Raw genomic sequence first — 22170 nt, forward strand, 5'->3', positions numbered from 1 at the left:
TTGCCCATTTATTCCACATTATGAAGGCAAGTGTTCCTCATTTTGGCAATGGAAGGTTGACAGCTATGCAGCTGTGGACTACATGTTAACCAACTCTGTAGGCAAAAACATGGAACTCGCTACTTGCTGACATTACACTAGATACCACCCTATCTCAATTTAAGAAAACTCTCAAGCAGTATTTCAAGACTCAAGGGCTATGTCCTTGCTCCAAGCCTGACTAAATATTTGGTATCACAGGTGTACCAGTATTGGTGTAAATTTAACTTTAATGTGTTCTAATTAGTAAGCCAGATGAGAGGCATGTTAGATTTGTATAACTTAGACTTCTCAACAGAAGCTGGAAATTGTTTTAATTTGTATTATGTTAAATTTGCTTGTGTTAATTCCTTGGGAACTTTTCTGCCCAGGCCTCCACTGAAAATGGACATGTATCCAGTCAGACTATCCCGGTCAACGAATGTAAGATAAATTAGGTTTTACCCATTCACTTACGATGATGCAGTAAGTAAATTTGCTACGTGTGTAATGTAATGTTCTCTTTTGTAAGATGTAGCATACCCTGCTTGGGAAGAATGAGATTTGAGTGTTAAATGTCAAAAATTATGAAGATTGCCTTTCTAGTCATGGAAGCCCCAAAGTGGCAAGTTTGACAGAACATTGTATAGTAGCATATGGGGACTATAACCCCCCCCCCATACCCATCCGCTGCAAAGTGGCAAGTTTGACAGAACATTGTATAGTAGCATATGGGGACTTAACCCCCCCCCCATACCCATCCATGTTAAGAATGTACAAAACTCACAATACATTATCGTCTGCCTTCTTAATGTTCTTCTGGACTTTTACCTCCTAATCAGTGGCTAGCAGAGCCTTCGGCATCCATCTGCTACTAGCCAGCAGTTAAACCCCAATCTCTCAATTGCTATGATTTAGGCCATGATTTAGGCCATCCAATTTATCTTTGTTTCTTGTAGATTTACTGCTGTTTTTCATAAAGTCAAAACTGTTTATGGATGCACTGTGTTTTGAATAGTAGATTGCACTGGTGAATATGACTGTTCAGCATTTGAGACTGACATATTCAGTATCTGACCCACCTGGTTGCAATGTGTATTGTGAAGCTGCTTACAGTGTTAGCACAGTCAGACAGTTGTATAATCTTTTAACAAACCAAAATCCCATTACATTAAGCAAGAAATTACTTTTCCTTTTTGTTTTTAAAAGCTGATTAAAAACAATACAAGTCCAAGTCATTAAAATGTAGAACTGGAAGTTGATTCAGAGGATTAAGGCTTGTGAGCTGTAGTTCCTGTGGTATAGGGTTTGATTCTGTCGGCTCTCATTTTTGCCTACTGTGTGACCTTGGGCAACTCAGTTAAACAGGCACTGCTCCCAGGTTAAACCTAAAAAAGGACTGTGTTCAGTGGACCCATCTGCTTCACAAACGGGTACTATTGGGGGGGGGGGTCATAAGGTTAAATCTTTACCTCAGAGATAAAAAGGACAGGGTTTCATTCTGACATTTGGTTACTGGCTAGGCTTATAATAGTCCTTTGATTTCATAGCTAGTATTTGCATATGAACTAGCACAAAGGTAAGTGAGAATCCTTAAGTACTGAAGAGAAGGATAATTTCCAAGAGACCTCCTAAACGTGACTTAAATTCAGCCTTGCAGTGCAGTAAAATATTATGCAACACGGTTATGTCTCATCTGCTTGAAATGAGTTACTTACAGTGATTTCAACACAAACAGGTTGAGGAGGCAATTCAAGCATTTTGTGACCAAATCTCCTTCTGATGCTCTCTGTTTTGACTGATGTTTAATAAGTAGGTTTGTAATACAGCAGCTGATGAGAAATTAGTTTGCAAAGACATTCTTGCCAACATTCATCAGTTACTGTTCTTTCAGAGTATGTGACTTTGAAGTGTTTAAGCAGATTAGTTCTGGGTGGATCTTGGAAAAGAAGCACTGGAGTCTGTTGAAACTGCCAAGTTAATAAGTTAGTAGAATTAATAAATATTTTTAAAATTTAGAATTAGTTACATAATTCAGGTTAGAAGCCAGACTTATAAATGCCTTTCCTTTTGAGTGTCTGTTTAGTTATGATCCGCATCACTGTTTATTGTGTTGGTAACGTCCTTGGAAAATGCACCGTGAAATGTGTTTGGTCCCAATAGTTATAATACAATTTTAAAAATGTGTCCTGATAGCCTTTTCATGAAGAATCCAATATTCTGGGCTATAATGTTTTGTTTGGCTTTCTGATTCTTTGAGTTTAAAGGAATGAACTTCTACATTGGACACTTTCCTTAAGTACATCGCTGTCTTAACTCAGGCAAGATTAATAAAGCTAAGCACTGGAAGAAAAAAAAAAGCTTAAGATATCAGGATCCCAGTTGTCCATGCCATCCGTATCAATTAGTAGCATTTGGGGTACCTCAGCTGTCTAGTTTCAACATGCCCAGTTTGTGACACTGTCAGATTACCATTTTGATAAAGTGGTGTTCAGGTTTAATAATCTTTTTATAAAGCAAAATTGCAATTATGGTTTTAATTTTGTTATGCATTTGTAGTTTTCTTCCTCCACATCCTTCTCTGAGAGCAGGCAAACTCCTCCCACCTAAGCCCACATGTATAAGCCGAGTGTGGCACTGTCCTTCATTGTCATCATTCCTATTTTGTGATACACTGGCAGATGTCTAGGTCACAGTATGTGATACTGGGGGTGGGGTCTCTTCCTGTGTCTTCCAGGCCCTGTTCCACACAAGTATTTGTGTACAGGTTGCGCAGTGAGTTCTTAATCCCCAATTTTCTACTTTCTTCTTTAGGTCATAGGCTTATATAAAGTCTACACGTTCCATGTTCTGAAAATCGTACTTGTTCCCCTCACCTCTGACATGGGTGGTGAGCCCTAAATAGGGAGGGGGGCACTTATACCTGCTGCTATGCAAAATGTACTGTTTTCTCGTCTACAGTTACCCTTGAACTCCTGCTGTGGCACTGTAGCTCTGCTACCCCTTCTACTCCCCAAGGCTTGCTGCATTCTCTGGTCACTTAATGGAAGTCTACTCTGAACTTCATTAAACAATTAGTTTTGGGGTATTACTAGTTCAGTGTATTTCTGTGGGACTAATTAGTGTTTAACCATTTCTCAAAAATGTAATGACCACAATTTTTCAACATGCAATTTAGGAATCCAGAGAAACAGTTAAGTTTAAAAAAAAAAAATCTCTCTCTGGCAATCCATTAAGCAGTTTACCTGTTTTTGAATGCATATCTTATGACCATGGATCAGTCGCTAACATAACATGTAAACAAAACTATCTAATTTCATTCAAAAATGCACCCAGAACCTCCGAATCAGGTGTCTTGTACTCCCCATGTAGCTTTGTGTGCTCCCAGTCATAGTTGATTGCCATAAATGTCAGCCGTTTGAACAAGCCACATTGTTTCATTGGTTCCTCCCCAAAACGTATTCACTGTTGCATCTCACTTTACAAAACATGTTACTGGTCTGTCTCCAGAATAATTCTATGTTGTCTGTTATGCCATATGAATTCTTCCAACACAACTACTATCCACCTCTTACTTGGACTGGTAGACACTGTAGGTTCCAACAGGCCTTGACACTGGCTAAATTCACACTTCATTCTTTACCCACCTCACCAATATGTAGCAGTACTGAAGCTATGGAATTTGTTTCCCCCACATCACCTTGCTTCCTTTCAAAAAGGCACAACGCGTTCATGCAGGCATTATATACTTGCTTAACAGTCTAGTCAGCGCATAAGATGACTTTGTAATCTACTAATGCATCAGAATGCATGGTTTTGTTACTGCAACTTTGTTTAAAATGGGAGTACTCGAATATAAATAGTCAAACCCATTTTAGTCACATATTGGCACTTCTAATTTGAGATTTCAGAACTTTGTGGATATTTATTTTACATTTTCCATCATTAACTTTTTTTTTGTAATGGTTGTTAATTGAGATCTTGTGTTCAATGACTTAACACAATGTTCAAGTTCCTCTGCCTGCACTAACATTAAAGAAAAGGCAGTGGCATTTCTTCCTAAGCATGCTTGCTCCTCAAACATTGAAGTCAACCTGTAATACTGCATGCAGACTTGCATAGCTTGATTAAATGAATGTAAAGTTTATCTTCATTTTTCTAATTAACCATGTTTAGTCGCGGCACCATTGTACTTGTTGCTTGAAGTGTGTAACTTCTTACATGAAGTAAAGTTCTGTGAACTTCTCATTGCAAATCTGTTTAGCTTGTTTCACAAAATATGAAGTCTGACAAAGGGTACTGCTGAAAATGGGCTTGTATGACCCACTCCCTTCCTCTCTAAAGAATGTATCTTGTTTCACTCAGATCTGCCCTGATCATAAACTGCTTAAGAAAGCTATAGCTACACTGACAAATGATTTGGCATGGTGCATCCCAGCCAGAGCGATGTTTGGTGGTACTTCAGTCTTGACAGTGTTCAGGACTTGTAAATAGATATACTCAGTATGTTTGTCATGTCTGATATGCTCTTCCTTGTATTGTTTGCTGTTCTCAAAAGTATCACGTTATAGAATAAAAGATCACATGATTGATGCAAGAACTTGCTGCTTGAATATTTAGCCTAAAGCATTTTCCCCTGTGCTGTTTAATTCGTCAGTTACTACTTGTGTTAAAGTATCTGTTCTTCATGTTTGAACATGGAGTGGCGCACGGCGACTGTGGTCCCACTTCATAAGGGCGGTGCCTCCACAGACCCTGGAAATTACCGCCCCATTAGCTTGACAAGCCTTATCTGCAAAGCCATGGAGAGGATCATAATGGAACTCATAAATAAAGACATAGGGAACTTGCAGACTTTGGATCCAACTCAGTTTGGCTTTGTCAAAGGCAGATCCTGCCTCTTAAACTTGGTTGACTTTTTCGAGACAGTCACCAAGGCCATTGATGAGGAAAGGCAGTCCACAGCCCTACCTCGACCTGGCAAAGGCCTTCACGACACAATACCCCACTCAGGTATCATCGAAAAACTCATCAGCTTGAATGTAAACCCATACATCACAAGATGGGTTGCAAACTGGCTAAGTGACAGAACCCACAGGGTCAGAGTTGCTGGAGCCATGTCAGACTCAAAGCCTGTCACAAGTGGTGTCCCACAGGGCTCAGTCCTGGGTCCACTCTTGTTCAGCATCTACTTTTCTGAAGTACAAGCAAACACAGGAGGGTTATGGCTGACAAAGTTTGCAGATGACTGCAAACTGCACATCTGACACAGATATCCTCCAGAAGGGCCTCACAGAAATGGATAACTGGTGCCAGAGCCATGGCCTGAAGTTAAACGCCAAAATGCATAGTCATACCCTTTGGGAAAAACAAGGCTACCCTAGCTACCATATAGGTGGCAATCCACTGAGCACAGAAAAAGTCATCAGAGATCTGGGGACCCAGGTTGACAGTAGCTTCGCTTGACACTCATGTTGCTAAAGTAGTTAGGAAAACCTTCTATATCACCCACCTGATCATGAAGGGATTCACATCTAGATCAAGGGAGGTCTGTACTCATCACTTATTAGACCTATGATTGAGTACAATGCCCGTTCGGAATGTATCTGACCAGACACCTGCTGCAGCTTGAAAGGCCCCAAAAGTTCCTCACCAAAAGGATAAAGGGTCTCAAAATATGTCTTATGCTGCCCGACTGAAAGAACTCCAGCTCTATTCAGTCTCATACCGCTTGCTCAGAGGTGACCTGTGCCTGACATATAAGGCCATGTCAAACCCAGATTTGATGAATATGCTTCACCTCAAAATCTAGATCCCAGAGACTTAAACCTTGACACGGTTATAAATAGAGCGTTGCTGGAGGGACAGATTCATCACCCAGAGACTCCTATGCTGTGGAACAAAATCCCGGTACATGTGAGGCAGAGCACCTCTCTGGTCTTGTTCAAGAGGAATCTTGACCAATGGATGGGAGATTGCAGATATACCCCAGGGATTACTTCAGCGTCACTGCTTGACAGAGGCACAGCAAAATGATAGGCATAGTTTTGCCACATAACTATGGGCTAGGCTTATAAATGCCCTTGGGCAGATAGCCTAGTATGAACCTATGAACCTATGAACCTATAATAACACTAAATATTTAGCAATGTGATATTTTTCACTCACAAAACTCTCATACCTTTCTTTGCTACTCCGGCTATGTGTAAGAGTAGTCTGCATTACCTAGCTATGAATAACAGTGTTTTCTTCTCTTACACTGAGTTACTATCAACAGTAGTAAATTGCATTTAGTTGTTTGCTTGAGAGTTTTTTTATTAAAACAAAGTCTTAAATGTGATACAGCTTCAGATGGAGCTGAGAAACAACTGTATCAGCTTGCCAAATATCTCCTAGCTACTCACCATTACCTCCCATGACACAGTAATCTTTTCACCTTATTCTCAACTTGAACATACCTAATTTCAATTTGAACTTGCCTTACTTCAACTTGAATATAATTGTGATAAATCACCTTAAATAGCCTACTAACACACTAGTCAGCTTAGGACACCCATCTAACTCAACTCTCTGGTATTTCTTGACTACCCTATTCTACATCCACCTTTCCTCTCCACTCTACCCCATTCCTAACTATGCTAATTAGCAGAACATTATTTTTCCTCCAGTCTATTTCCACTAGCACTCTCCTGTATATCCTCTCCTCCTACCACACTCCTGTAACACCCCCTCATTGTTCCCCTACATCTATCTTGCACTCATTTCCAACCACATCATCTACCTCTACTACAAAATTTCTCCCCAAAATCAAACCTCCACTACACCTCCTACACCAAAAATAAAGTAAAAAAATACTTCTATCTCTACACACCACACAACTCTTTACTTAGCAGTCTGCAGTCTTCTACGAGTGGGCGATATACATCCTAGCCCTGGACCTCACAGCCCTCACCATTCCAACAACAAACTCGCTAACTCAACTACTCCACATATTAATTTTCCCAAAAAAACAATTAACTCTATTCTCTATCAACATCAGAAGGCTACTTAAAGTTAGTGAATTCCATGCCTGGATCACCCAGTACTCCCCAGATATCATAACTCCTTGAAACATGGCTCAAACCACACATCCATGACAAAGACTTCCTACCCCAGGCTGTAACATCCTACTTCTAGACCGTACCAAGAAAGAGGGTGGGGGAGTTGCCATCATGTTTTCTAATCACCTGTTACCCCCTCTAGATACTTCCACCCCCATACAATTTTGAGCAGGGGATATTCCCATACTAGAGAATACTCTGTCCTGGCTTTCAAAACACTCCCCCAATGAGACCTCTATGTTGGGAGATGTAAACGTCAACTGGCTATTTCTCCCATGTAATCTCCACCCCCATTTACACTAGCAAACCCACTAACTCCTCTTCTGTTCTGGATTGAATACTTGTTTCAAATCCTCAAAAATGTCACTTCCCAGAAACGCTCCCCGACACTGTCATCACTGCCCAATCAAGGTTCTCAAATATTCACCTCCATCTAAACCTCCCTCATAGGTACATAGATTGTAAACTCACCAATTTTCAACCTGACATCTTCAACAACCATCTATCAACTGGTCCTTCCTCTATCATCTACCTCTCGATGATGCTGTTCTAAAATTTAATTGTATATTTTTCAAATCCCTTGTCCCCCTTTGCACATTTGGAGTCAAATCACAAATATCTCTCTGGCTTACTCAAACCACTGACACTCGAATGCCCAAAAGAAATAAAGCTTGGAAAATCTGGCCCAAAACTAAATTCACCACTTACCCCCAACATTACAAAGAACTCCACAACCTAACAAAAACACTATCGCTAATGACAAGAAAAATCTCTACAAAAATTCTCCATCCACTGTATCATCAAACCCTATCAGCCAAATTCTGCACCCAGGTAAACCCACATCCCCTAATGCTAGTCCAAACAACACCTCTCAAGAAATGGCAAATAATTTCAATATGTACTTCATTGAAACCATCAGTAAACTATCTCCTTAATCAAACTCCACTACTAATATCACCAACTTCCCCAACCCTTCTCACTGAAAAATGTATCTACCAATTACATCAAATCCCTGCTTTGCAAGCTTAAGCCCTGCATCTCCCTCCATGGACAATCTCCCACCACTTTCTCCATAAGGTTGCAAACTCACTAGCACTTCCCATCCCTATTCTCATTAACCGTTCTCTCACAGAAGATAAGTCCCCACAGTCTGGAAAAAAAATTACATCATACCCATTCATAAGCATGAAAACTCTTCTGAGTTTACCAACATTAGACCTATTGCTATTCTTTCACCTCTCTCCAAAATCGTAGAGAAATGTGTTCATAAGCAAATCCTACACCACCTCCTATAAGAAAACGTACCCCCATACAACATGGCTTTTGTCCAAAACACAGCACCTCCATTGCTCTTGTATTTTTCATTAATTCTATATCCCAAGCTTGGGACAACAACAAACTTTCTAAAGCCTTCAACACTGTGTCCTACCTTCTCCTTCTGTTGAAACTGCCTGAACTCAGTCAGTCTCTTTCAACCATCTGGTTTTCAAGTTACCTCCCAGATCGGCAACAGTCTGTTAGATGACTGTCTACTATATCACCTGCCTTACTTATCACAATGGGAGTACCCCAAGGGTTTATCCTGGGCCCTCTTTTGTTCAACATTTTTTACCAGTCAATTGCATACTTTTTGTTCTGAGTCATCTCTTGTAAGATATGCTGATGATGCCAGTCATTACCATAGCTGACTCCCTCTCCGACCTAAATGCTATCATGCAAAAATCTTTACTATCAGTCAAAAACTGGCTCACCCAGAATCAGCTGATTCTTAACCCCCCAAAACAAAATCCTGCTTTTCACTCCCAAAACCCTGAACCATCTCAAATCTTCTCTCTCTCTCTCTTCCCTAAACAATACACCTATGTCAGGTGAATCTCACACAAGCTTTTGGGGATCATCATAGATGACAACTCAAATTTGATCTTCATATCGCCACATGTGAGAGATGCAACCATATAGCCAAACTGGAAGCTAAGCTCTCTCAACTCAGTACTGGTGTAACCAGTCAGGAGGAAAAGGAAACCACACTCACTACAATTCCAGTCTCACATAGACCTACCACGACAGCAAACCAAACACATAAACACACAAAAACATACTCGGAGGCTCTAAATAAAAATCTGCCTAAGCAGCAGAGACCTCCAAAGCAGACACCCAAGCAACTGCTACCCCAAAACAAAACACGTGCAACACATATCTCACAAAGCCAGTGTGCCGAACAGTCACAGCCCTTAAGGCTAAACAACACACCTGATACACTTGTAATAGGTGACTCTATCATCAGGCACACTGACGTCCCGCTCACCAGGCTGAACAAGGAGAAGGTCATGGTGAGCTGCCTGTCGGGCACTAGGATCCACCACATAACACAAGCACTCGGGTCACTCCAAGGCAAGTACAAATATGACTCAGTCATTGTCCATGCTGGTGTGAATGACCTGAGACATACCTCCCTGGACTACATGAAAAGAGACATAGAGGAGCTCTCTGAGCATGTAGCCCAGGCTGGTATGACCCTGACCTTGAGTAGCATCTTACCCTCACCAAGAATGATGCCACAATATGAAGACAAGATGATCAATTTCAACAATTAGCTTAAGTATTGGTGTCATTCAAAGGGGATCCAATGCCTGTCAGTCTGGGATGACATGCTCAACAAGCCACGATGCTTCACTAGGGACGGCTTGCACCTATCACCCCTGGGCTTTCGGATATTGGCAAAGGCTCTTGCTACCCCCATAGTGCCTTTTTTAGGCAAGGTTCAAAAGACAAACCCACCTCCATAGGTATCACAAGGGATAAGAAACTAAGAGTAGTGCTACTCAACTCCAGAAGTCTAAACCTCAAGATGCATGCACTCGAAACTCTCCTTAGCATGGAGAACATCAATATCCATGCAGTAACAGAAACCTGGTTCAAGGCTCCCGAGAGCACCCCAGCACTACCAGGTTATACCTCATACCATGCTTTTCGGCCCCAAAACTTGGACCGAACCACAAAAGGAGGGGGAGTATCAATATTTTCAAAGATACCTACACCTCCAGGTTGGTGGCACAGCACGAAGCATCAGAGACTATCCATGTGCAACTAACAGTGGGTAAAACTGCCTTCCAATTTATAGCCTGCTACAGACCACCTTCCCAAACACAGGAACTCCACTCAGCCTTCCTGAGAACACTGGAAAATATGAAGGTCTCTCCAAACACCATTATATTGGGTGACTTCAACTACCCAAACATAGACTGGGAGCATTACTCTAGCTCCAACACCCTAGCCCAAAGGTTCCTAGAATTTATAAACTCAAATGCTATGGAACAACTTGTTACCACTCCCACAAGAGGGGAAACATACTGGACCTGATCATCACCAACATGGGGACTCTATGCTCCAGACCAGAAGTGTATCCCTCACTGGTAAGATCAGACCATAAACTAATCTCACTGGATATTCACATCCCGACCCCATCCCCCGCCCAGAAAACCACAGTGAAAAACTTCTCTAAAGCAAATTTCACACTCTTCAAAACCGAGGTGGAATCCTTCAAAGCCCCCGGGCCTGTGGAAAATACGGCCCAGACCGCAGAATCCTTTATAAACGCATTCTATGAACACCTTCAGGAATGCATGGATCATGCAATCCCAAGTAAAACCAAGACCCAATCATCCAAAGTTAGGCGTCCTGTCTGATGGACCCCATCCATAAACAAACTATACAATAGAAGGAGGAAGCTACTACATAATAGAGCAAAATCCCTAAAAGGGAAGGCATCTCTGATCAGTATTAGCAAAAAACTATGGGCACTCATAAAATCATCTAAGGCCAGCTTCGAGAGAAAAATTGCACAGGACACTAAGGATAATCACAAGGCTTTCTTTAGTTATGTTAGGAACCTGGGTAGGAATTCCCAGATATGCTCAGAATTAGTCCAAAATGACAAAAAATACACCGAACCCACAGACATTGCCAAAATCCTAGCTGACAGGTTCAGCGCAAACTTCTCCCCCCTTCCCCACCAAAAGGGCAAATATCTATCCCAGCAGAGTGCTGCCCCCCTGACATCTCAGATGCTCAGGTAAGAGCCGCCCTCTCCAAAGCAAAAAACACAGCATCAATGGGACCAGACGGTGTCCCGGGCTGCGTCGTACATGAACTCCAAGAGGAGCTAAACCCAAACATAAAACTACTGTTCAATCTCAGCCTTACTACAGGATATGTACCCAAAGAGTGGTGTACAGCAACGGTGGTCCCTCTCCACAAAGGTGGTGCCTCAACAGATCCTGGAAACTATCGCCCCATAAGCCTGACTAGCTTGGTCTGCAAAGCTATGGAAAGGATCATCATGGACCTTATAAATAAAGATATTAGGGACCTACAGACACTGGATCCTACCCAGTTCGGCTTTGTTAAGGGCAGATCCTGCCTCTTAAACCTGATCGATTTCTTTGAAACAGTCACCAAGGCCATTGACGAGGGGAAGGTGGTCCACACAGCCGACCTGGACCTCACAAAAGCCTCCGATACAATACCCCATTCGGGCATTATAGACAAGCTCACCAGCTTAAATATAAACCCCTATGTCACTAGATGGGTTGCAAACTGGTTCAAGGACAGAACCCACATGGTTAGAATTGCTGGAGCCATGTCAGACTCCAAACCAGTTACAAGTGGCATCCCACAAGGCTCAGTCCTGGAACCTCTTTTGTTCGGTATATATTTCTCATAGGTACAGGCCAACACGGAAGGACTGTGGCTGACCAAGTTCGCAGATGACTGCAAACTGGGCGCCATAATCGACTCTCCAGCCGACACAAGCATCCTACAAAAGGGCCTCATAGAAACAGACAACTGGTGCCAGAGCCATGGCCTCAAGCTAAACGCCAAAAAGTGTATAGTCATCCCCTTTGGCAAAAACAAAGTGCCCACAAATTACCACATAGGTGGCAATCCATTAAGTACGGAAGAAGTAATTAGTGACTTGGGGACCCAAGTTGATAGCAATCTCTCATTTGACAACCACGTGGCCAAAGTGGTTAGAAAACATTTTATATAGCCCACCTAATCATGAAGGGATTCACATCTAGATCAGGGGAGGTCATCGTGCCTCTTTACTCATCCCTCATCAGGCCCATAATTGAGTACAATGCCCTTTTGGGATGTACCTTACCAGACACCTGCAGCAACTGGAAAGACACCAAAAGTACCTCACCAAGAGGATCAAAGGGCTCAAACAGATGCCATATGCTGCCCGGTTAAAGAAACTCCAGCTCTACTCCATGGCATACTCATCTGTCCGATCTGTCCTGATGTATAAAGCCATGTCCAACCCGAATTAATAGACATGCTGCACCTCAAAAATCCAAATCCCATCGAGCTACACGCCGAGAGACTTGAACCTCAGCACTGAAATAAATAGGACATGCTGGAGGGACAGATTCATAACCCAGAGGCTCCCTTCACTCTGGAATAAAATCCCAGTCCAGGTTAGGCAGAGTCCCTCATTGACTCTCTTCAAGATGAATCTTGATGAGTGGATGGGGGATCGTAGGTTTACCCCGGGTATCACTTCTGTGTCACTGTTAGACAGAGGCACAGTATACTAATCTCGAAAAAGGGCATAGCAAAATTAATTTAAAATGGGTGGCAAAAGCCAAACACACTCTGGCTAGGCTTATAAATGCCCTAGGGCAGATAGCCTAGTATGAACCTATGAACATTAAAAAAAAAAAAACCACCAAAAACTCTGACTTCTGTATCGTAATAAATTTCTCACCACTAGTTCTAAAATCTCTCTCATCCCATGCTAACTTCCTTCCAAGCCTCTTCTGTGGTTCTCAAATCCTCAGAAACCTACAAGCCTCTTTCCTGTCTAAACTAGAATCTACTTGCAACAAAAGTGCTAGATTTGCAGCAGGTCTAACCTCAGTCCCACCACTCCCTAAGTTTAAACTGGTTAGAATTTCCCCACCATCTTCTCCTCTGTCAGCTTCAGATGATATGTTATGTACCAGCCCTCCTCTTGCCCTGACCAGGCCTCGCTAGTCTCCTACTCTATCCCCCTAAATCTCTCTCAAGTTCTGAACAAAACATCCTTACAAGCTACAAACCAAAAAGCAAAATTGGACAAAACATGTATAGCCACTCTCCTGCCCACTCCACATCAGAAATATTGCACACCCATAGAGTTTCAAGACTGCTCTCAAAAACCGTTCCTTCCTCTCATGTTCACTTATTGCCTTGTATTTCCACCCCCTACTAGACTTACAATAGCTTCATGTTCTACTCACCTAACCACTTATTCATGTTCTACTCACCTAACCACTTATTCTTCCTTTCCTAGTACTATATGAATTTCTCTTATTTTGAGCTCTATTTACAACTTCTAATACTGTTAGACACATATTTGCTACTGTACCAGTCAAACTGCAGTGGCATGTGCTTTTATATAATGTCTGGTGTGCAAATGACTTCATCCTGTTGTTTTTTTGTCAGACTCCTGTGTCTGCTATTATACCACTCAAAGTGCCATGGTATACATCTGTAAATAACTTCTGATGTACAAATGCTTCCACTTAGGATTTGTTTATACTAGTTATGTGTACACTTTGATTGTTATACTAGTTTTATATGATTAGTTTATGCACTTTTGGATTCGTTCTATGGTTTGTTTGTACTAATTGTGGAGTTTTTCTCCTCGGTCCTCTGCTGAAAAAGGGCTTTTCCTCATTTGGACTAACCCAGTCAACAAGTATCAAATAAATAAAAGTAATATATGCATGTAACACAAAACCTAGAAATACACATTCAAAAAAAAAAAAAAAACTGTCATGTATAATTGGTGAGACGTGTTTTTTTTTTATCATGATGGCTATGCTGTCCATATTATCTTGGAATGCGAATGGCCTTACAGGTATGATTAAAAAGGAAAATGGTGAATTATATTAAAAAATGCAAAGTGCAAATAGCAATGCTGCCAGAGACACATTTGGAAAGAAATGAGTATGTGAATCTGATTTCAGAAAGGATATTCAGTAGAATATCAAGGACAGAGGAAAAGGAGAGTAATTATACCAAATGATAGAGGGGTTTCAATACTGATAGATGAGGGGGAAAAGACAGTAATGGTATAGTTGTGGTAGTAAGAGGCTGTTGGCAAGGGAAGAGGATTACAATGGCATGTATTTATATTCCACTGCAAACTGCTGTTGTGAAGCTTAAGAAAATTTTTAGGAGCAATAATTGGCTTTCAGCAGGAATTATTATTTATAGGTTGGGGACTGGAATTTGATTTGCAATAGTGAGAATGTATCAGGGGGACTTAGGGTAGATTTCTGATTAAATTTATGAAAATATTTGGCATGGAAGGGGTCAATTCAGTAGTAGGAACTTGGACAGAATTTATACATTATTCTCCAAGGCACAGTAACTGAACTAGACAGAAATTATATTTCATAGGAAAGTGTATTCAATTGACAGCTTTGATACACATTGAATAACTATTTCTGATCATATACCAATAAAAACTAAGATAAAATGTATCATAATGAAGAAAACATAAGACACTGGTGCTTTCCCACCAACGTCTTAAGACAGGAATTTAAGGAAGAAGTATTATTTGATAGTTATTTGGAAAGATAGCATTATTTTGAGGTGTACAGTAGCTAGTGCCATATAAAATGAGAAATGGATGTTTTAGGATCAAAATAAGAGAGAAAAAGATATGATTAAGAAGTAATGGAAATTACTTTAGAGGGGTTAACAATGGTTAAAGTATTGCAAAATAAGGGGAATCTTGCAGAACAATAGTGGGAGTAATGCAGACTGAAAAGAGAAAATTAGGGAATATCTGGATAATATGTATGAGTGTAAAAAGGTTGCAGTGATTCAGCTGTTTTTTTTTTTTTTTTTTGATAACTCTAGAGTACAAAAATGTTTAGCAAAATGACTTGTGCAACAGAACGTTGAAAGGGTTGTTACCAAACTTAGGGAACCTTTAACAAGGAAAATAACCAGCGATCTTATAGAGGTTTGAGAGAGATTCTGGACATTTTATTAAAATTTGTACAAAAGGAAATATTTATGGAACACATAATTATGGCAAGGTTAGTGGTAGATGAGGCTCAACAACTAACAGTTGAGAGGAGATGATGAGATGAAAAAAAAACAACATATAATCAATATTCATGAAATTCTCCAGGAACAGATGGTACTCTTGTGGAAGTTTGGAAATTAGCAGAGATCAAAGTGATAAAGCTCTGGAAAATTTTAAAAGGAGGGAAAACACCAACATCTTGAAAGAAGCTGTGTTACCTAAAGATGGCAATGAGCCTTCAGATTCAGCTTCATATAGACGCATCTCAATTTTAAACAATTATAAAGTGTTTATGTGAATACTAGCTAAAAGGATGGCAAAGGTGTTGACAAACTTGATATGGATCAGTGTGGTTGTGTGGAGGAAAGGCAAATATTTGATAGCATTAATAGAGCAATGATCCAGAGGAAAGCAGAATGTAAGAAACTAGCTTTGTTGGTGGGTCATGATACAGAGAAACCATTTGACAGAGTAAACTGGGATTTTGAGTAGGGCATTGGATTCCTTTTTATTCCCTGATACAATAATAAGGTTAATTAGAATATATGAAGGATCAGAGGCAAGAATTTAAAGTGAGAGGGTTCCTCTCAGATAAGCTGTTTTTGATCAGAGGAACCAGGCAGGGGGGGACATCCTCTTCCTTCTTTGTTCTTTACCTTGTATGTAGAGCCATTCGAAAGAAAATAAGGGACTAAGAAATACAAGGATGTATTTGGTATGGTACTCAAGAAAAGTTGGCTCCATTTGCAGATGATATTTTGTACCTGGTATATCCAGAAAAGGACGTCTCAGTGTTGTGGAACATCTTGAGACAGTTTCAAGTCTTTTCTAGATATAAAACTAACGAAAATAAAACAAAGGTCATAGCCATAAATTGTGTGCCCACAAATTAATTGGTTCAGCAATACTGATATTTATGAGGACATGATAAGATGAAGTATGTAGACTTCTGTTATGACAGCTAAGGATAGGTGGGAAGAAGCTAAAAAGATTAAAAAAACTGAGAAAATGAAAATTCTTATTCATGGATAGTAAAATATAAGTAGTGAAAACGTTTTTAGTCCCTTTAATCTTGTATGTGGGTCACACATACTTTTATCAACCCAAGGAAAAGTTATGGATGATAATTAAAGAGTAGAAGGATTTTACCTGTGAGGAGAAAAAGGCAAGCATTAAGTGGGATAAGTTGATCCTTCCAGTAGAACAATGTGGTTTAGGTTTACCCGACGATGGGATATTTTAGATCTACACTGTTAAGGCTCATATACATTACAGAAGCAGAAGGTTATAATTCAAAATAGAAAGGGATGTTGAAGCAGGGGGAGAAGGTCAAGGAGTACAGAGACAGTGAGATTTTGGATGCAGAACCTTAATGTGAATAATAACCATAGAAAATATTACAACAATTTATTTTACTTTATAAATATAAGAACTAAACCAATACAAGAATGAAGAAAGGAGATTTTGCCAGTACAGATGACTGTAAGTAGTAGAGAAAATAGGCAAGAGGGGATGGAATTTACAGGGGATACCTGCCAAAGGAACCAAGATAGTGGAGCAAATAATTCAAGCAGGAAAGATAATAGAGTTGGATGAGGATGGAAAGACATTTGGATTACAGGCTAGAGACTGCCTTTCCTACCGGGCCTTGATCTCAGAGTACAGGCAAAGAGAAAGGGATGGGGAATTTTAACTGAAAGACCTGCTCGGGTAGAGTTTTTTTAACTTGAATCTAGAACAGAAGCAGCTGTTAAAAAAGGAATAATTAGTAGGACATATTAAGTATTGCATGATGGCTGTAAGAATCAATCAGAGGAAGTTAGAAAAGATTGGAAAGACAAGTCTTTAAAAGCAATTTACAAGAAAATAATGAGAAGATATATGTATGGCTGCCAAGTATGCAACCAAGTCCAGAAGGTTTTGGATTTTTGCTTGGAAGTGTTTGCTTATGTATTTTTATACCCCAAGCAGACTTCAAAGTTAGAGATAGCAAATGTTGGAGTTGTGATGGAGAAGAAAGGAGTAACTTGGAACATATGTTTTGCAACTATAACTTTTGGCAGATTTAAAAAATTCCCTACAGATTACTGTATCAGAAATATTGGGTGAACAAATGGGTGTAAATAAAGAAATGATTTTTTGAGCTGTCATACAGGATCTAAATTGCCTAGATATATTAAAGCCTTATTAACTTTAATTCTGTTAGCTGCTAAAAAGCAGTTACTGGAAAATGGAAATCTGGTCTACACCAACTGTATGCGAGGTACTGAGTATTATAAAATAGATAAAATAACTAGAAGAGGGATTTTTAGAATAGTGAAGGAGCAAATTGCATAGAATTAAATGGAAATTGTTGGAACAATACATAATTATGCAAAGTAGGAGGAGGAGCGAGGTTTAAGGGAAAACAGGAATTCAGTAAGTTTTTGTAAAATTGGACTGATAGTTGCCGTAAGAATTGATAGGACTGTTGAAAACTGGAAGAAACTGGAATGAATATCCGTATATTTTAATTACCCAGAACTGTGCTGAACATGTACTAGTCTCTCCTTTATGCACCAGTTTTTTGTACCTTTCAGAATAAGTCTGTATACACTGTAGTTCAGTTAAGAGTGTTTTATTATGTGCTATGCAGGTAGATAAACAATATTCAAATTAGTTCTTACTGTCTCCAATAACAGTGCTGATAAACTGAAATAGACTGAATTATAATGCCTGTAGCTTCTCCACTCACACTCAGAATTAGTTCTGTTTTTCCGAATATTATAATTAATATTCTGGAATTTCACTTGACTTCTGCACTTGCAGTTGAGTATCTGCACACTAGTCATAGGTGACTCTATAGTCAGGTAAACTGATGTCCCACTCACCAGGCTAAACAAGGAGAAGGTTACTGTCAGCTGCTTGTCGGGTGCCAGGATCTGCCACATAACCCACGCACTCAGGTCACGACACAACAAGTACAAATATGACTCTGTCATTTGTCCATGTTGGTGTGCATGACCTGAGACGTACCTCCCTGGACTACATGAAAAGAGACATGGAAGTGCTCTCCAATCTTGTAGCCCAGGCAGGTATGACCCTAGCCCTGAGTAGCATTCTGCTATCACCCAGAATGATACCGTAGTACAAGGACAAAATGATTGACTTCAACAATTGGTTAAGTTTCTGGTGTCATTCTAAGGGGATCCAGTATTTATCTGCTTGGGATGACATGGTCGATAGACCACGATTCTTTGCCAGAGATGGCCTGCACCTGTTACCTCTGGGATTCCGGATACTGGCTAACGCTCCTGCCGCCCCTATAATGCCTTTTTTAGGCAAGGTTCAAGTGACAAATTCACCACCGTAACAGGCAAGCAAAAACTGAGGGTAATGCTACTCAATGTTAGAAGTCTAAATTTCAAAATGCACTCACTCAAGGCAGTCCTTAAAATGGAGAACATCGATATCTGTGCAGTAACTGAGACCTGGTTCAAGGCTTCAGAGAGCACCCCTGCACTACCAGGCTATAACTCATACCACACTTTCGGCCATGTAACCTGGACCGAAACACCAAAGGCAGAGGTGTGTCAATATTCATTAAGGATATCCACACCTCCAGGTTAGTTGCGCCGCATAATGCATCCGAGGTTATCCAAGTGCAACTAACTCTGGGCAAACCTGCAACCCAAATTGTAGCTTGCTACAGATCCCCCACCATGCCCCAGGATTCCCACTCCTCTTTTTTTGATGTACTGGAAAATATTAGGGTTCAACCAAACACCCTAATAATGGGCGACTTTAACTACCCCACCATTAACTGGGAAAACTACTCATGTACCAACTCCTTAGCTCAATGCTTTATGGAATTCATAAACTCCAGTGCCCTGGATCAACTTATCCACACCCCCACCAGGGGCAACAGTATCCTAGACCTAGTCATTACCAACATGAGTGACCAGTGTTCCACACCTGAAGTCAACTCCTCATTGGTCCGATCCGACCATAAGCTAATCACCCTTGATATCCACATCCCACCCCCCATTAAGGAAACCATAGTAAACATTTTCTCCAAAGCCAACTTCATGCTTCTTAAGACAGAAGTGGTGAACTTCATGACATCCATGCAGATGGACAAGACAGTTACAACTGCTGAATCTTACACAAATGCACTCTATAAGCACTTACACGAGTGCATGGATCGTGCTATCCCAAACAGAGCCAAGATGCTATCCTCCAAAAAAAGGAAGCCAATCTGGTGGTCCCCTGCCATAAACAAACTGTACAACAGAAGGAAGAAACTGTTGCAAAAGAAAGTAAAATCCCATGAGTGGTCAGCCTCAGTAAGAAGGTGAGATCCCTTATAAGATCCTCCAAAGCTAGCTACGAAAAACAAAAATTGCCACTAATTCTAAGGACAGCCACAAAGCATTCTATAGCTATGTCAAGAATCTCGATGGCAACACCCAGATCTGCTCTGAGTTACAGCACAACGGCACGAACATTACAGAACCAACTGATATTGCCAGCATCCTGGCAGATAGGTTCAGTGCTGAATTTACCCCCCACCCCCTAAAGGGCCCATATCTATACAGGAAGAATGCAGAGTCCCTGTAATCACAACTATGCAGGTAAAAGCTGCACTCTCTAAAGCCAAAAACACAGCATCCATGGGACCAGGCAACATCCCAGGCTGCGTTTTACATGAACTTCAGAACGAACTGGCTCCCCACCTAAGCACCATGTTCAATAATAGTCTTGCATCAGGCTTTGTGCCCACTGAATGGCGCACAGCAACAGTTATACCATTCCACAAAGGGGGAGCCACCACTTATCCTGGGAAATATCGCACTATTAGCCTGACGAGCCTGGTCTGCAAGGCCATGGAACGTATCAACATGGAACTCATAAAGACATTGGTAACCTCCAAACTCTGGATCCCACCCAGTTCGGGTTTGTGAAAGGCAGATCATGCCTCCTGAACCTGATTGACTTCTTTGAGGCAGTCACCAAAGCCGTAGATGAGGATAAGGTGATTCACACAGCCTATCTTGACCTTGCCAAGGCTTTCGACACCATCCCCCATTCTGGAATTATAGCTAAACTCACTAAACTAGGTATAAATCCCTACGTCACAAGATGGGTTGCCAACTGGTTCACTGACAGAACCCACACTGTAAAAGTTGCAGACTCCAAATCTGACCTCAAACCAGTGACAAGTGAAGTACCACATGGTTCAGTCCTGAGACCTCTCCTGTTTGGTATCTACTTCTCTGAAGTACAGGCTAACACAGAAGGCCTCTGGCTAACAAAGTTCACAGATGACTGCAAACTAGGAGCCATAGTCAAGTCCCCAAATGATGTGGACATCCTACAGAAAGGCCTCACTGAGACAGATGCCTAGTGTCAGAGCCATGGCCTCAAGCTCAATGCCAAAAATTTGCAGTGTCATCCCCTTTGGTAAAAACTCTGTACCCATGAACTATCACATAGGCAGCAATCTACTTAACACTGAATGTGTGATAAGAGACCTTGGGACCCAGGTGGACAGTAGTCTCATCTTTGATAGTCACATTACCACAATAGTCACGAAGTTCTTCTGCATGACACACCTCATCATAAAAGGGTTCTCATCCAGGAAAAAAGAGGTCATTGTTCCTCTCTACTCGACACTCATTAGACCCATTATAGAGTACAATGCCCCTTTTGGAATGTACCTCACAAGACATCTGCAGCAGCTGGAAAGGCCACAGAAGTACCTCACAGAGGATTACTGAACTCAAACAAATGCCCTACACTGACCGTCTCAAAAAACTCCAGCTTTGCTCCGTAGCATATCGCGTACTCCGAGGTGATCACTGCCTAACATATAAAGCTATGTCAAACCCAGAGCTGTTGGACATGCTACACCTAAAGAAATCCCAATCCTTCCAAGCTACATGCTCTATGGACCTAAACCTTGTCACCACAATAAAAAGGACATGCTGGAGGGATATATTCCTGTCCCAGAGACTTCCCATACTCTGGAACAGGCTACCCATCTATGTCAAGCAAAGTTCTTCATTAGCACTCTTCAAGAAAAATCTTGATGAGTGGATGGGAAATAGGAAATACACCCTGGGGATCACTTCTGTGTGTCTCCTCGACAGTGGCACAGGAGAATAACTTTCTTGGGTGGCGTAAGCCAAGGAACCTTGTTGGCTTGGGCCGATAGCATAGTATCTACCTATGAACCAGACTTCTATGGACTGCACTTTAGTGACTTTCTGCTTATCAGTCCAAACAAACTTTGTCTGAAGTATCTCTTAATGATACCAAAAACCCTATCAATTCTACATGCCTCTTTATCATTGGTTCCCAAGCCTGTACTTAATGTACTACACATTCTGTTAGCACATTATATTCTTGACTGAAGGTTGCGGAAACTTTTTTTTCTGTTGAATCTGCATGTAAAATAAAGATATGTCTGCTTTAATATGGCTGCATTTCAAGGCTTATGCAGAGAATACTATATGTCCAGCAAAATATATTTAAGTGAAACCTAATATTAAAGTAGAACAGAAAATATACGTGATATATATATATATTGTATTTAAATAAAAAATGTTAAAATGGTTTGTTTTCTTCTCTGTTCATATATGTTTGCCTATGTCTTAAGTGATAATTTAATAAAAGTGTTTAAACACTGATAACAGTAAAGAAAAGCAGAGTGCACATAGCAATGCTAGTCTGGATCCAAATCCAACAAAGTATCTGGGGCAAAGGAAAGGAAGTAGAAATACTGATTGCTAGACAAGCTCTAATATTGATAATAGAGGTGGAAAAAGATAATAGTGGTACATTTGTGGTAGTAAGGGCATGTTAGCAAGGGAGGATGATTACTCTGGCATGTATTTATATTCAACCACAAACTGCTATTATAGAGCTTAAGAAAATTTTGGAAGAGAGAATCAGATTTCAGCAGGGAATATTACTTGTAGG

Source organism: Protopterus annectens, chromosome 6.part0 (assembly GCF_019279795.1).
Source record: "Protopterus annectens isolate FY-2018-M chromosome 6.part0, PAN1.0, whole genome shotgun sequence".
Classification (NCBI taxonomy): Eukaryota; Metazoa; Chordata; order Ceratodontiformes; family Protopteridae; genus Protopterus; species Protopterus annectens.